Genomic DNA, 17,958 nt, shown 5'->3' on the forward strand with positions numbered 1-17,958 from the left:
AGGGAGAAGATCTAACCCCCAAGGACACTCCCCCAGTGTCCTACTTCCTCCAGTCATACCCCACCTGACTACAGTTACCACCAAGTAGTCAATTCAAATGGATTAATCTCACAATCTAATCATTTCACCTCTAATATTCCTGCACAACACGTTGCCACATGAATTTTTGGGGGAGACATGAAGGATCCAAGCCATGATGCCTTACAACCATTATACATTTCCTTCCACCATGATGGTTACTTTTCTCTATAAAATGGGAAGTAAATAAGGCATCCTTTCCTGAGCTTTACAAACAGATAAAGATTTAAATCCTGATTTTTGTGGTCTTATAAGTAACTGAACTTCTCTGAGCCTTGGTTTTTTATCCACTGTGACACTATGAAAGTGAGAGGTAATTCAGAGTAACCACTCCATATATGGAAACTATTCCCAAAGCAGAGGTAGGGACACAGACTGTCCTGATTAAAGAGGGAAAACAAGCACACAAACCAGAGGCTCAGCCCAGGCATGTAGGACAAGATCGCCAAGGTAAAGGGAAAATGATAGTAGATCCTCTTTAGAAAAGTTGAAAGAAGAAATTTCTCCTTAAGCCTCATTTAATAAAATAAACTTGCAAAATAAGAGATTATACAGTAAACACTGTCTACAAAAAAAAAAAAAAAACAGCTAACCATTACAAAGATAACTGTCTGAGCCATACCCAGTCCAATTGATTCACATAGTAAGGAGGGATTGAAGTTTACATCAGAACCCCAACCCTCTGTCATCTATAACTCAATATCCACAATGGTAGCTTAAGTAAACTCCATGTTAATCCAGACCTTGTTCTCATCTTATGTTACAAGGGGTCATCTTAGACATGAAGCCCTACCAAGAGATTTCTCCTAAAAACTCTGGGCCAAGTGGAGATACACTAACACTTGCAATCATGAATCCAGTGTGCACTGTAGGAAAGCTAGGAGACAGATGACCTTTCAGGGGATCATCTTGGTCACTCTCCTGCTTTCGTGTGCTCTCCATTTTCTAAGAAATGCAATTTACCAGTCCGCTCAAATTTCCCAGCCTTTCCACTGTAGAAACACTGAAGGGCAAAGATGAAATGAAAAGAAAAGCTAGGAATGGTACAAGTAGCAAAAGAAAAATCTGAAATAGCCTGAAGGGGGATTTGCTGTAGGAGCAGCAGAAACCTCCATAGGACACTGTTAGCATATGCTGGATTCTTTCATTCTATAGTGCACAGCAATGACAAAATAAAATGATGACTAGTCTTTACTACTTTGTTTTGTGTTCATAAATTGTTCGGACAAAATCTGGAATTTAAGAAATTTCAATTAGATTTGCAGTTGTGAAATATACTTAATTGCTGTCTACTAAAACAAAATCAGTAATTTTGATGTCTGTGTGGAGGATTACTGTACAGTCGGTCATTTGGGGGAAAACCCTCAATGACTGTGCCTGCATCTGTCAAATATTCATACATCTTTCAGAAACTTGCTTTGAATAGTTATTACAACACACAAAAAAATATGATTATGATTGTATTCCTTATTTTATCCTGTGCCATGGTGTTCTAACTTGCCCTCATTATTTGAATGCCTAGTAGTCACTCAGTGGATATTTGTTAAACAATAGAAATATTTGTCAATGAATTTTAAATATCTTATGATAATTAAGATCAAGGGCTTTGAGATTAAACAGAACTCATTATTTCCCTACCTCTTTGACCAAGTTTTTTAGCTTCTCTAGACTTCAAACTTTTCACTTGAAAGATAGCAATATGTTATTACCTGTTCCTAAGTGGTCATTTAGATTAATGAGATAATTTATATAAAGCTCTTAGTTCAGACGCAGTAAATGCTAAAAATGTTACCTATTATATTAAATATGCAACTATTATGCATCTTATTGTGCATCTTAAAGTATGCAACTATTTAATCTGCCTCTTTGTATATGTAAGTTATGTATTGAAACTTTTGTGGTAAAATCAAACATTTTGTCATTGCAAAATGGCACACTTTTGATGGGTATTCATGAGACTTACCAACAAACAGCTGAACAAAAAATGTTTCTGAATTGCACTTGTCCATGGCTTCAAGGTAGATTATTGGTAGCAGGTGATGAAAATAGACTTAACAGCAGAGGGCAGAGCACAGTAATCAGGAGAGAGAATAATTTACTCCTGAGAGAAAAAAGGGGCGGTTCCATTTCCTGGTACTGAGCTTCATATAATCTCTGATAGGCACTAACAAAAGTACAAATTTCAGAACTGAGCCATCTATACAAACAGTCACATGGAGAAAAAAAGAAAGAAAGAAAAATATATCCCTACACTCCCCCCCCCCTTGGGAAAAGGAAGAAGATGGAGAGAGAAGTAGAAAACTTTCCTATACATGGAGAATATGAAGTGGGGCTGTGGGGGGCAGTGTGGTACAGTGGATAGAGCATGGGCTCTGTAATGGGATAGGTCTAAATTCAGTTTTAAATTTGGTTTTCTAGCTCAGCTATTTGCTACCCAGGCTACTTAACAATCTGTGCCTCTGCTTCATCTTTGAATGCTAATAAAAATTGTAACTATGTCACAGAGTTGTTTGGAAGGCATAATAAAATAACAATCTTGACAAAACGCCCAATGCATTTTCTGGTCTATATAAGGTACTTGTAAAATACTTTTTGTACACTCTGTAAGCAAGAGGAGTCCTAAAATGCTTGCCAAAACATTGTTTCATGCACTTGCTTACTCATTTCTTCTATAAGCATCCCTGGTGGTTGAGAAAGATTTATATTGCATCAGTTTAGCTAAACTGGGATTGCATTTCCCAGATTCAGGTTTCCTTCATTCCATCAGCTGGCTTTCTTTTTTCTGGTGCTGCAAACGTCCCACCAAACAGGCTCTGAAACTGTTGCAGCCCACGCCAGTTGGTATTGACCTTCTGGCTTCCTAGCTGTAGAGTGTCAACTGCCAGGCCCCTGACCACTCCAGATGCTGCTGTATCTCCTGTTCTTGGGTCTCTGACTCCAGGCCCAGGTATAAGGTTTGCTCTGTCACAAAGGGTACACATTCCTCCTACAGAAAACCCTCATCATCAAGGTTAGAAACTTGGAAGTGATAAGGAACCCCTGTGGGTTCCAGTTCATATTTTGGGAGGCTCCAGCTCAGATTCACAGGTTCCTACTTGTCCTTGCTTCCCCTACTCCACAATCACCTTCTATTCCTGGCCACTTGCCTGTGGGCATCAGGTTCCAGCACTTAACTTAGAAACTTAACTTTGCATATTCTGCTTCTCCTGCTTAGGTAGTTGTATAAAGTTAAGTCCTTATGATAAATCCATATAAATATATATGCATATGCTTACATACTTATGTTTATATCTGTGTGTATAAATAAGTATTGTTGGATGTTTCATATAAATGGAAACAAACAACATGTGATCTTTTGTGCCTTGTATTTTTTGCTTACAATACTTTCAAAGCTCATCCATTTGATAGCATATATCAGTATTTGCTCCTTTTATGGTTAAATAACATTCAATTTCATAGCTCTATCACATTATTTTGTTCATTCATTCATGCACATTTGAGTTGTTTTCACTTTTTTTTAAAAAAAGGTTTATTTATTTCTGCTATCAAAGAACAGAATTATGACAGTGTAATTTAACAATCCTAATTGGCTTCATTTTTAATTTTAAAATCAGGTAACACTTCATTCCATAAAACAGAATCAGTTTTCCTATGAGCCAAGCACTCCTCAAAAATAATTTGATGAGTTAACATCAGATTATTTATTTTGCTTACACAAAATAAGGACAAGGGGACTTCACTATTTCGCCAGTTGAGAATGGCTGTTCTCCCCCCAGTCTAGATTTCTCTGGGGAGACCAAATGTGTGAGCTTGGTTTGATTGACTCCATGTTGTTGGTTTTTTTCCCCCTGGAATATTGTCTCTATTGAAAAACTAGCTTCACAAAGAAGGTGGCAGCAGGAAAATTTCAGAATCCAAAGCTTAAAAATAAGTCTTGGGCAGTGTGGGGTTATTTTCTGTCTTTGCGAGGGATCATCTGGTATCTGAGGCCTGGGGACAGAGGCAAAGTCCCAAGCCACCCATCCAGGAGATGTCACTCTCAGTAGCATCTGGTGTCCTGAACTTTGCTCGCCCGGGATGACGTGGGTAAGGAGCAGAAGGTCACAGAGGCCCCCTGATCCTCTGGGAGACAGAGCTCTCCCTGGGCAGATTCTGGGGCTGAGGGTCAACGGCCAGGGAAGAATCATGTCAATGACTCCCCGCCTGTGGTCCTGAGGTCCTGGGGCAGGGATGTAGGAAGTAGCTAGTGTCATAAGACGTCCCCATCCCCAGCCAGGCTGGGCACCTGGCTAAGCGAGGAGGAAGACAGTGTCCCTCCTCAGGGCCTTGCATCTGCACCTGGTCTCACTTCCTCCCCAGCACCTCCTGGAAGGGGAGGAAGTGACACCCAGGGGAAGGCCGGGAAGTGAGGCCACCATCACATTCAAGTTCAGGGTGTGACAGCCCGTCTGTCCCCCAACAGGCCCCATACTCGGCTCCCCTTCATGGGCCACATCCCTTCTGAGAGTCACACCTTGCCATTTATAGGCACAAGGACCCAGAAGTTCCAGGGACATGTCCAGGTTTAGGCCCTCAGATCCGGAAGTTCCTCAGACATCCATGTTTAGGCCCCCGGATCCGGATCCAGAAGTTTCAAAGGTACACCTCCATGTTTAGGTGCCGAGATCTGGAAGTTCCTTGGGCACTCATCCATGTTTAGGCCGTAGCACCCAGAAGTGCCTCAGGTGCACATCCATGTTTAGGCTCTACGATCCAGAGTTCCTCAGGTGTTCATGTTTAAGCTCCCGGATCCAGAAGTTCCTCAGGCATCCATGGTTAGGCTCTAGGATCCGGAAGTGCCTCAGGTGTCCATGTTTAGGCCCCTGGATCCTGCTTTCACTTTTTGAAACTAGATACTGGTGACAATTGTACCACATTTGAATGTACTAAATGGCACTAACCATGCACTTTAAAATAATTAATTTGGATTACATGAGTTTCACTTCAATAGAAAATTTTGAAGATTATGAAGTTATAAAGTATGTATTCTTGAAAAAAAAAAACATGCTTCCATAATTGTTTCTAGTTAAATTGAAGAGATACCATTGAAGTTCATAGGTGCCAAACTGGTGAAAAGAACAGCTGTGTGATCATTGAGCTAGACATTTCTAGTGATAAGATCAGAGGCTTTCCATATTTGACTAGGATCTGCTTCGTATATTATTCTTTGCTCTGCTATTTTGCTACAAGTCTGTCATTGATTGACTTCTTGACATGCACATAAAATTAATTAGCATCCAACCTCTGAGAATAATTCTCTTAATAGGTTGCTGCTTTCACCATTTAGCCAAGAAAGACATTTTTTTTTTCATCATTTAGCCAACCGAGACACATTTCTTTCCACACCATTCCATACTTATTTGGGAAGGCATTTGGTAATACTTATCAGGCTGCACATGCCAACAATTAGATGTCAATAGAATTTCTATTCACAATCTTGTATACAAGGAACACATTAGCCAAAATTTCCAGTCCTCTCACAATTTTCTGAACTCATATTTTTTTACCAGGGGGTGACTTGAGACACATCAGACAGGCTCACTGAATCTTATGTCCTACTTTCTCCTAAAAAGAGGCAATTATAAAAGCAGAATCAAGATGGAGTGTATTCCCAGCCGACTCTCTTTTCCAATATTTGTTTAATTTTTCTCATAAGGGCTACTATTCCTTCAATCACTAACTCAACTTTCTTTCCTTGTTCTTTCACTTCTTTCTTACTCCTAAGATTTGAAGTGAATATCCTTATCTTACAGAACTGACTCAGTCTCCCTCCACCATCTTGCACTATACTCCCATCTGATATTGAGCTCCTAGAACACATAAAAATCATTTCCATCTTGGAAACTTTACAATTGCTGTTCCTTCCATTTGGAATATTCTTTCTCAACCATGTCCTTCTTTTTCATCATTCATATCTCAGTTATTTGTTAGCTCTCCATGGTAGGCATTCCCAGCTAAAGTGTTCTTCTCAGTCACACTTTACCACTTGACTAACTATTTTTGCTGTCTGTATCCCCTCACTAGATTTCATGGTCTGGACAAAAAGGATTCCACCTGTCTAGTTCACAGCTGTTTTCACTCTGTTTTGAATAATTAGGAGATACACAATTAATATCTTGGCTAAGTGACTAACAGGCACCAATCATGCAATAATGTAAAATTGCAAATGTGTCATTTCTTATAATAGTAGATACTGGAAAAGATCAGGTATTTATGTGTCTATATACTTATTTATTTATTTATTTTGGCTAGTTTTTTTGGTAGGGGTGGAGTTTATAGTTCAGTTTTAAAACTTTACTTTTGAGGGCTGGGGATGTGGCTCAAGTGGTAGCACGCTCGCCTGGAATGCGCAGGGTGATGGGTTCGATCCTCAGCACCACATAAAAATAAAAAATAAAGATGTTGTGTCCACCAAAAACTAAACAAAAATAAATTCTAAAAAGCACTTTACTTTTGAAATAGTGATATCCCAAGAAGTGATATCAAATAAGTCATTCTGTTGATTAAAGTGAAGTAAAAAATTAGAGGTCTGGTCTAGAAAGACAGTCATACTATATCTGCTTCTCAGTGGTTATTAAATGTGGGCCTAAAAGAGGTTCCTTGGAAATAGCAAGAAAATCCAGAAGAGTAGAGTCCAGGCAAGAATGGCTCACACTGAAAGGAGACCAAGACAAAAGGGTTTAGTGAAGAAGGATAAGCACAAGTGTGTGGCACCATGCAGAGGAAATTGTACCAGGAATAAGATGCTGCTGAGCCTAAGTAAGAGGAGGACCTAAAGGGATGGGGCCAGAAGTCAGACTGGTGTGAGAGATGTGGATGACCAGAGTGTGACTAAATGTGATTCTTTTACATGCACAGTCACACAAAATTGGTTCTTGCTCTATGTGACCTTGGGCAAAGCTCATATAATTCTTTGAACCTTGCATTTATCATCTTTAACTGGAGTAGCTCAGATCTACCTTGAAGGTCTGTTTTGACAACTGAGTGATATGTCATGGGAAAATGCCTAGAACAACCTGAAAATACAATAAATATAGGTCTTATTTCTCCCAGCTGAGAGTTCTTGAAACCAATCTGTAGCCCAAAATTAAACATACTGCTCTGAACCAGTACTACATGGCAGAAACAAATTAAAATATTTTAATAATTGTTTTAAAAAATGCTATGTTAAAATAAATAATTTCCATATTTGTATAGAAATTATGTATTTACCTCCTAAAAGCATTGGGTGATATGCCTTACTACAACTGTACATCACTGTGAATTTATGTCCTATTTGTATTTCATCCTAACTTTGAGGGCTTTTCTTTGGAGAGTGTACTTCCTACCTAGCTAATTCACCTACCATCTTGTTTCCTGTTGATTATGCCTCTTAAAAGAACCAATTCACATGCTTTATTTATTTTATTCACATGTGTGTAGGTATGCATGCACATATGTGTGTTTTAGAAGAGTAAAAGTCCTTTTGACTCACAGTTTCCGAGCTTTGGTTCATGGTCAGTGGATTCCATTGCTCTGGCCTGAATTGATGCAGAACAGAATGGCAGAAGGGCATGGTGGCAAAAAGCAGCTCAACATATGGCAATAGTGACCTCAGAGAGAACTCTGCCACCAGGACAAAATATAAACCCCAAAGCACATCCCCAGTGACCTATCTCCTCTAGCCACACCCTACCTTTCTACAGTTACCACCAAGTTAATCCATATTAGTGGATGAATCCTTGAGCCTGATACACTTGTAGTCTTGCCAATTCCTGAGATGCCCTCAAGCCATCTTTCCTGTTATCTCTGAGTAAAATATTTTGTAATCTCATTAATAACCACACCTTTCTTAGTCCCAGTTTTACTTGCACTTTTCTGGAAAAACTCCAAGTTTTTCAAATCTTTCTGCTCTGCTTTTATCACAGTAAATTTGTCTAAAAGCCACCAGCAATATCCATGCCACCACCTGAATCCTATGCTGCCTTGAAATTTCCTCTACCTGATTAATTTGTCCATCATCTTTAAATTCAGTCTCACAGAAAGTCTCAGGACATAGACAAATGTAGCCAACTGCTCAACTTCTTCATGTGTTTGTGAACATAACACAAATGGCCTCTGGTTCAATTTCCAATAGAGTCTTTCTCCTCTAAAATCTCAAGAGCCAGGCCTTTACTGTTTACGGTTGTGAGCACCCACCAGAATTGACCTTTAACTCTGCTTACAACATTCTAAAGATTTTCCAGTCTGCATCTCTCAACTTATCAAAATTTTGGCCACAAATTCCAAAAAGCAAAGCTCCAAAAGTTTCTGAACCACATATTCAGGTTAGTGATAACAACAACCCCACTTCTTGGTACCAATTTCTGTTTTAGTCAGCTTTTGCATTGCTGTGACTGAAAGACCTAACAATAACAACAGAGAGGAGGAAAGGTTTATTTTGGTTCATGGTTTCTGAGGCTTAGCCCATGGTCATCCACGGCTCTGGTTTATAATTCTTGTTTCAAGCCTGTGATAGTCACAGCAAATGTTAGATATTCATTTTACATTTTAATTCTTTAGGAACGCTGAACACAAATTTACAGTGTCTTTTGACAGCAATTTCTAGGCACCCCAGACATGTTGAACATTTCAGAAACTGTAGGCTCCCTGGCAGTTTTCATTAATGACCTCCTAGCTTAGGTACTTTACCTCAGACTGTAGGTGACATTTGTCTTTTGGGGCAGTTCCCCCATGACTTCCTTTTCCTCAGGTATAGGGGGAGAAACCAAAGAGATTGCATCCTTTTTCTTTGGAGACAGTCAGCTGGAGCAGAATCAAACATCCCAGGCCCAGTCAACATGAGACTGGGACTTTTTAGCCTGAAACACACACAAGAAGCCATTCAAAATCCTTCATAGCAGCTGCAGCTCTCTATGAGCCATTTTGAATTTAAAGATCTTGACTTCCTGTCACTTGGCATAGCCGTTGTTGATACCCAGTCTCTGCATCTGGTTCTCTATCCTCTTATTGATTCTATGAGTTCCTGGTATCCTTGCAAAGGAATGTCTTCCCCTATTGAAGCTAGTAAGAACCCAGTAACGATGCTCCCTGGCTGAGCTGGCACTTCCTGACAGAATTATTCGTGACTGCTGGCAAATTTCAGGAGGGACATTAAAAAAAAAAAAAAAAAAAAAGGCTCACCAGAGTTTCTGTTGTCAATGACTATCATTCTGAGAACATTCTCCAGGGAAAGGGAACACTGCAGGGAAAAAAAAAATTGCATTGCAATTTAGGTTGCCACTCCATGTAATAATGGGGAAATGGTATTACTTTACTGGTAATTAACTTTTTTTAAAAAAACAAAGCCCCATGTAAAATGTCAACTGGACTCTGTTTATTGAAACGTATCAACACATTAGACAACTCAGCCTTGTTGATTTACCCAAGACAGTGAAACTGACGAATTTCAATTGAGCCTGTTACAAATCTGGCTCCGACTTGTAACGACAACTATTTTGAGTCAAGACTGAGGAGGACTCTATATGCATATGTATATTTTCCTGCCCCTGATGAGAGACACAGACATATGAGAAAGTTGTTTATTCTTTGAGGACCAAACATCATACTGAGTCCCTTTGAAATGTTAAAATTTGATGCCTTAGGCCTGTTATCTGCACGTGAGAAAAAGGATACTGTGGCTTCAAGAGAAGTGGAGAGGAGGGAGTGAAATGAGAAGAAAAACACCGAGAGGAATGATAAACCGGATTTTAATGACAAAGTCACTTTGCCAACTGTAACACGGGTGCTGGGTAAGCTGATCTGACTTCATTAGGTGATAGCCGGCCTCCCAAAGCCTTCATCAGCCTGGAAGAGAGCCATACGTGTTGGTCGCACAAATGGACATTGATTTTTCAATAAACTGGAACCCAAAGCCAACATCGCTCCAGTGATATCTTTTCTCAGGAGACGGTATTTCTCGCTCATGCCTGGCACCATGTCTCAGCTCTTATATTACAAGAATTACACGGGTGAAGCAGAGTAGAAAACATCAGCTCACTTAAGTCATGTGATAAATGAGGCAATTAAGTCAATTAGATGCACAGTTACTGAGTTATATCTGTTTTGCTTTGCAAAATATCATTTTAAACAGGATCATCTTTCTTACCATATTTGACAGCATTAGAATTCTGTGGGGCAGAAAAACTGTGGTTCATTACTCTATGAAAACAAGTGTGTACTTTCCTAACCCGGTAAAGTAACCTTGGTCTTTAAGTTGGAGATTGTGATTCCTTAACCCTTTCTCTATTAGAAGATAGAACACATTTTTTTTTTTTTATTTGCTGTTTGCTTAGACTTCTTCAAATATGTAGCTTTTCTACTGATAGTGATGTGATTGGGAGATTAGTAGATGGAACTTAAACTTTTTCCAACATGTGACTGACCAAAGGATGAGCTGACATTCTTACCTAAGAGAAGAGTGCCAGGGCCTGGTGGCTTAATGCAGTCCACCAACAATCCCATTCCCTTGGTAGGCAGAATTTGTTACTCCATGTGATAATGGGAAAATGGTATTACTTTGTTACTGGCGAAGAGGTTTGTCATCTGCAAAGGAGCTAAGGAGACTTCTGGGAAAGGAAAACATGATATGACCCTTTGATTTTGGAGATTCAATGCCTCTAGAGTTTGCAGTGTGCTTAGTAGTCCTACATGTGGCATACGGGAAGTCAACACACCAGGAACTGTTAGGGGAAACTGTGAGGAAGGTAATACTGGACTAGTGGCAAAAGTGAGCATAATATTAAGAAATAGCCCATGAGCAATTTGTCCCTGTACAAATTGTGTTCTCTTTGTTTTAATAACAAGCATCAAAATTTAAAAGCCATGAGATTTCACATATAAATATAGATTCACATATAAATGGGATGTACAGGGCACATGCTCCACAGCCTCAAAGCAACTGTGTAGGAGGATACACTCACCTACGCATCCCTGTTTCTTTCATTTCAATTACTTTTGAACCCAGCAGATGGTTGACCTCTTGACTTTTTGCCTAGATGATTTGGGGGGAAAGTGCCAATACTCTCATGGAATGGAGCAGAGATGGGAGGCCGCAGCTGACTCAGCCTCCTGGAGTTATAACTAAGAAACTTTGGCTGAACACCTGAGGAAAGCCTAAGAGGTCTAACCCCAGAAACAGTGTTGGCTGGATTGAACATAAATGTGAGTTATGATTCACACTCTAAAAGGTGGGATACAGGTAGCAAAAACAAGGATATCAAAAGTGGGTGTTTTAGTCATAGAATGTGTAAATCTTAAATTTGAAAGAAATCATCAAATTGACTTTAGAGTAACCAGGTTAAATGCCAATCAAGAGTTCATGAGGGGGGTCTAATGTGTCCTTCTTGTGTTTCCCACCTGTGACTTTCAAGTGGCTTCCCAGCCTGTAACTTTTCTCCATCCCTAACCCTGAGAATCCTTTCCCTTTGTCTCCAAAACAATCAATTCAAAATTTGAAACTGCATATGGTTTTCAGGGAGGCTGCCTAGAGAGAGACAGGGTCTCCACCAGCCACCCTGCCTTACCTATAGACTCTGCCTCCACCAGCCCGAGTTCCCAAAAGCACCAAGAGTATTCATACAACTCAGCACTAATCATTACTGATCTTTTTAAGTTTTGCTAATCTGATAGAGAAAAATAGCTCATTGACACATAGAGTTGAATTCTTGTGAGCATTAGTGATTTTAAGCACATTTTCAGATGTATGTAGTCATTTGTATTTTTTTTAAAAAAACTTCTAGTTTATTATTGCCCAATTTTCTTATTGGGTTATTTGCTTTTCCTTATTGAACTATGTGAACCTTAAGATGGTTTTCCTTTTCTGATGTATTTTTTGCACACATTTTCTCTCAGTCTGTTACTTACCTTCTAAATTTGCTGATAATCTTTTCTGAATTTTTATTTAGATAAATCCATTCATTTTAAATGGTTTTTAGATTTTATGCTTTTCACCACTCCCCTCCATTTAATTATTCTTAAAAAATCTCCTGTTATTTTATTCAAAAAGTGTGTAGCTTTTTGCATTGGTATTTGATTAATTACTATTTGGAAGCTAATTTTTACAATTTGGGGGGAGAACAGATATAATTTTTAAAAAACAAATGAAGGACTGATTATCTCAATGCCATATTCTAATTATTCTGAAATTCAAATTGAATATAAATTTTAATTAAAAATATTTGAAAATGAATTCAAATGTGAAATTTAAATATTTGGAACTGAAATACAAATTTAAACTTGTATCTTAAGTTGCTAGGTGTCTTTTTTATTTTTGGCTTGTTTGGAAATATCATAAGTAACTTCTTTATTTAGAATAATTAGTTTTAACTTTTTAATGTTCAACTTAACATATCTGTACTTATGTTTATAAATGAGACTAATCTATTCTCCCCACCCCGCTTTTTTAATGAATTTTGTAATAGGACTACAGAACTTAATGGAATGAACTTTAAAGTTTTTCAACATTTTTAATACTTTTGAAAGTTTATTTGAAAGAGTTTATTTAAATAATAAAAACTTATTTCTTAAAGATTGACTATAACTGGCTCATAAATTCCTTTTGAGTCAATGTCTTTTATCAGAATAGATTTTATTGTTATTGATGTATTCAATTTTTAGCTTTTCTTGAGTAATTTAATTTATAAATTCTTAGCAAATTCTTCACTTACTTTATTATTACTATTTAAGGGGGTATTCATAACTTTCTGTGAAGATTTCTTGAATTCTATAACTCTACATCTTTTTCCTTGTTTCACAATTTTTACCTTCTCTTACTTTTCTTTAATGCTCCTACTAAAAATCAAAATACTAACTTCTTATTTTATTCATTAAATCTACTGCATACTGTATTTTATGAATGTCACGAATCTCTTTATTGAGTACTGACTCTGCGTAAGTAGGAGCTGATTCCTGATGTGTGCTCCACTGGAAGTTCCTCGGAGACATAGCAGGGGACTGCAAGAATATTTGTGATAGATTCTGTCAGTTTTTATAAATTTTTAAGCAATTATTGAAATTATGGAAAATTGGTAAACATAATCACAGACCACATAATCTCTAGGTGAATAAAACTTTCAAAACTTCTAGTCTCATTTTATTTAATTAATTCTTGAAATAAAATTTGATGTGCCTCTATGTAACTTCATGTTTTGTTATCTGCTGAGGATGTGGCAGTGAACCAAACAAACATCAATCCTGCCCTTGTAAGGCCTAGAGTTTGGTGGAAGAGCCAGATATTTGACAGATAAACATACATTAATAATTTTTACTGTTCTATATCTTTTGAAGAAACAGATTGCAATAAAATAGAATAAATTAGATGGAAGAAATCTCTTTTGAATAAGTGGCATTTGAGAATGATGGTAGATGTTAGATGGACAAAGAATGAAGACAAAACAGTAAGAGTGAAGGAGAAAGTATTATGCCAAAGTCTGGAGATCAGAATGGTCTTGGATTGCTCAAAAATTAAAAGATAGGTTGAAACTTTAAAAAAAATTTAAATGGGGATAAAATAAGGCTGAAGTATAGATCAAGACCTGAGCATGATGGTCCTTCAGTCACAACCAGAAGTTTAAACGTGACTTTTAGATAAAATGAGACAATACTAAAAGCTTTTATTCTGGGAATAACATGATTTAAGACAAAAAGACCCAGGTGATGTAACGGCAGAGTAAAAGTTGGAGTAGAATAAAATTGAAGCAGAACAAGGGTAGAAATAAGAAGAATAGTTAGAAATTATTGGTATCTATTATGCAAAATATAATGGTGGCTAGGGGTAAACTGGTAGAGATAGTAAGGTGTTCCCTGAGTTGAAGCATTTTATCAGATGAACAACTAGGTGATTGACTTTTATATTGCGGCAAAATATACACAAGATAATATTTTCCATTTTAATGATTTTACATGTACAATTCAATGGCATTTAGTAAATTTACCACGTTGTGCTGCTATCATCACCATCTAATTTCAGGAAGTTTTCAGCACCCCCAAAAGTAATTACTCCTTACAGTAGATTGAATTGTATAGCTCTAACATTTGTATGTTGAAATCCTTCCCCCTACTACTTAAGAATATGACTTGATTTGGAGATAGGCTCTTTAAGGAGTAAGCTACGGTAAAATAAGGTAATCTGGATGACCCACAATCCAATATGACTTATGTCCTTAAAAGAAGAGGGAATGAAGACACAGATATGCAGAGGAATGACAAAAGACACAGGGAGGAGAGGGCTATCTATACCCAAGTATAAAGGCTTCAGAAGAAATCAGCCCTGATGACATTTTAATCTTGATATTCACGCTTCCAGAACCATGAGAAAATAGATTTCTGTTTTTCAAGCCACCTAGTCTATAGTACTTGGTTATGGAAGCCCTAAAAAACTAATTCATTTTCTCCCTACCCTTCTCCTACCCTGTAAAAGTACTAATTTACTTTTGTCTCGATAGATTTTGTTATCCTAAATATTTCTTACAATATATGGTTGCCATATCTTGCCATTTTGTCTTGCTTAGCTCAACAATTTCAAGGTGTATTCATGATGTAGCACTTATTAGTACTTTATTTCTTTTATGGCTGAATAATATTCCATAATATGTAGACACCATATTTTATTCAGTATTCATTAGTTGATAATTGGTGATGACTTTGATACAAGGAATGGGTGAGGCAATAATGTCAAGGATGGCTTCTACATTTCTAGTTAGAGAAATAAACTGAATGGAGGCCATTTATTGAGGTGGTAAGGAGCAGAAGAAGAGTATATTAGAGAGTAGTTTGGGGTAGTGACTAATTATCTGGTCTAGGCAGAACTGTGTCCTTATCACTCTATTATCTGTCTCCAATAAATCAGGATGGTGATAAAATCGAAACCATTTTAGTGGTTTCATCCATTTTCCTTTCTCCATATGTTATAGTTTGGATGTTAAGTGTCCCCCAAAAGCTCATGTGTGAGACAATGCAAGAAAGTTTGAAATGACTGGATTATAAAAGGTTTAACCTAATCAGTGCGTTAGGCTCTGAAAGGGATTAACTTGGTAGTAACTGCAGGCAGATAAGTTGTGGCTGAAGAAGGTGGGTTTCTGAGGGCACACATTCAGGGTTTATATTTTGTCATGGTGAGGAGTCCCCTCACCCCTGCTTCTTGGTGCCATGTACCCAGCTGCTTTCCTCCACACACATCTCAGGACCTAAGAAATGAAGTTGGCCATCTATGGACTGAGACCTCCGAAACCATGAGCCCCAAATAACTTTTCCTCCTAAAATTGTTCTTGTCTGGTCTCTTGGTCACAGCAGTGAAAAAGTTGACTAAAAGACCATTTCCAAAAGGAAATTATTTAGGACCACTTCTAGCCCAGGGATGTGCCCTATGGTCATGTGAGAAATTTCTGAAACACACAAGAACAACAGGCAAAGACTCTTTATATATATAAATATATAACTGAGTTTTAGTACTAAGCCATCCACAGTATTGAAATTCTATCAACAAGCCAAGTGATCTTTCCTGTTAGACTCTCAGAACATTCCCATTATTTTTGAATAGTATTTATTTCTCATTATGAAAATGGGTGTGCATTTTAGATAATTAAGAATAAGTAGAAAAGGATATAAAGGAAAATTCAAACTATTTATGATCTCTCCACCCATAGATTAGAGTTATTAACATTTGAAATATTTTTTATATATTAATTTTACAAAAATATCTCTTAAACTCAGGGGTTATATTCCTAAAAGAATTGTGGTTGGCAAAACAGTGATTGTCATGCTCAAAGTTCCATGAAAAATACAGATTTAAGGATAAAATATTAAATTGCATTGGATTAGTTTTAAAAACAAAGATAATAGAAATTTTAGAACACATATACTTATAAATCTTAAAAACTTGCTTTGTTGGCCATTTTCAGTCCGGCACGGTGGTGCACACCTATAATCCCAGCAACTTGGGAGGCTGAGGCAAGAGGATCATAAATTCAAAGCCAACCCTAGTAAGTTAGCAAAGCCCTCAGCAATTTAGCAAGATCCTATCTCAAAATAAAAAATAAAAAGACTGATGATATGGCTCAGTGGTGAAGTGCTCCTAGGTTCAATCCCTTGTAAACACACACACACAAAAATAAAAAAAATAAAAAAAATTCTAAGTCACCTTCTAGAATTATACCAAAAAAAATGCTCCAATATCATGATCTGCTAGAGTTTTACATTATGCAGATTATATCACATTTTTTTAAAGAAGGTTTTACTGTGTTAAATGTCTTTTGCATTCATGGTCTCCACCATTTGTTTTTGCAATTAGTGGCAAAATGCTGGAGTATTCTTCACCTTCACCTCTTGCTTTGTCCCTACCCTCCCCAATTTTCATTGGGCTTAAGTATCCATTACTTTGGGTGTGGCCTACAATTCCTCCAGTAAAAGGGTAAGTTCTCTTTTTCACTGTAGTTGTCCATAGACTAGTTTACATGGACTGCAGGAAGAGTTCATGATAATTCTGATCTTTTGTTTAAGAAAACCTCACAAAACTGGGGATGATGAGGATGATGGTAATGGCATAGGACAACACTGTTCAGACTGTTAAATTAAGACATTCTAATACAAACCAAACCATCAAAGTCAGAATTTTATATATTTTTGTATGATTGGAATTTATTATTTCTGTCATCTGTACTTTTCACTTTAGTCTATAAGAACTTCTGTATGCTTAAAAGTTATTGAATGATATAGTCCATTGAAAAAATGAAAATAAGCATGAACATATTTTATGGTAGAGTGTTTTGTTTCATGAGGAAAATAGATTTCACTGTTCTGTGACATTCCCTCCAGGAGAAAGAAGCCATAAACAACATCTTCCTGCTTGAAATTTTCATGTGGCCATGTTCCAAGTATAATGTACCTGGCTGTCTCTCAAGGCTATCATGAATTTTGTGTCTCTTCAGGCTGGTGCTAGAAAGAATAAAAATAAAATGTCAAAATTGGGTGATTGTAGCTCATCAAACCTCATCTATATGAATATACTGGCACATAATAGTCTTGTGCAATAGAACCTAGGATGATCCAATCTCATGGCTCAAAAGCCAATTAGCAACTGTCAGTCTGATGATGCAAATGAAAATAAAATACAGATCAGCATAAAAAGATGAATTTTGTGGGAAAAAAAAGTTAGTGTAACTGTCATTACTTGTTAATATCCCTTTTTTGCCACGAGGTAATGGTGGAAACATGGCTAGAGTTTGAGCCACCTCTGGAAAAAAGTCATCCATTCAGATTGCGCATGATTCATTTGTTTCGGAAAAGGTCAAAATACCAAGACTGCTTTTGAAACTTACTTCAGCCAAAAATCTATTTTTTTTTCACATTGAATTTAAGCTACTATATTTTCAAATATCTTTTAGAATATTTAACATAGTTCTAGCTCACTGTTATGAATAATGAATTTTATATATTAATTTTTAACTTGAAAATAATGTTTTATTTAAGAAGATTAATATTTCTATGTTCATAGTATTCATATACTTTGTTTAATTACTTAACATTTTTATGAAAATATGGATTTGAGAGACTATTTATAATTACTAAACTAGAAAGAAGTTAGATTTTATTCCCTAGAACATACAGGCTAGACCAGAAATTACCTCCCAGAATTATATTCATATCACAAATTTTGTTTAAATAAAACTCTAATCTTCTAGCCTAGGAAAGAGAGATATTGGATTCAAGAGATTTATGATGACATATTTGACAGCTGGAGACTGAATTGTAAGCACCAGTGCCTGGAAATAATAACATATCATCCTTTAAATAAAGTTTTGATTTACATTTTCATGTCTGTGATTA

The sequence above is a fragment of the Ictidomys tridecemlineatus genome, chromosome 7, assembly GCF_052094955.1.
Source record: "Ictidomys tridecemlineatus isolate mIctTri1 chromosome 7, mIctTri1.hap1, whole genome shotgun sequence".
NCBI lineage: Eukaryota > Metazoa > Chordata > Mammalia > Rodentia > Sciuridae > Ictidomys > Ictidomys tridecemlineatus.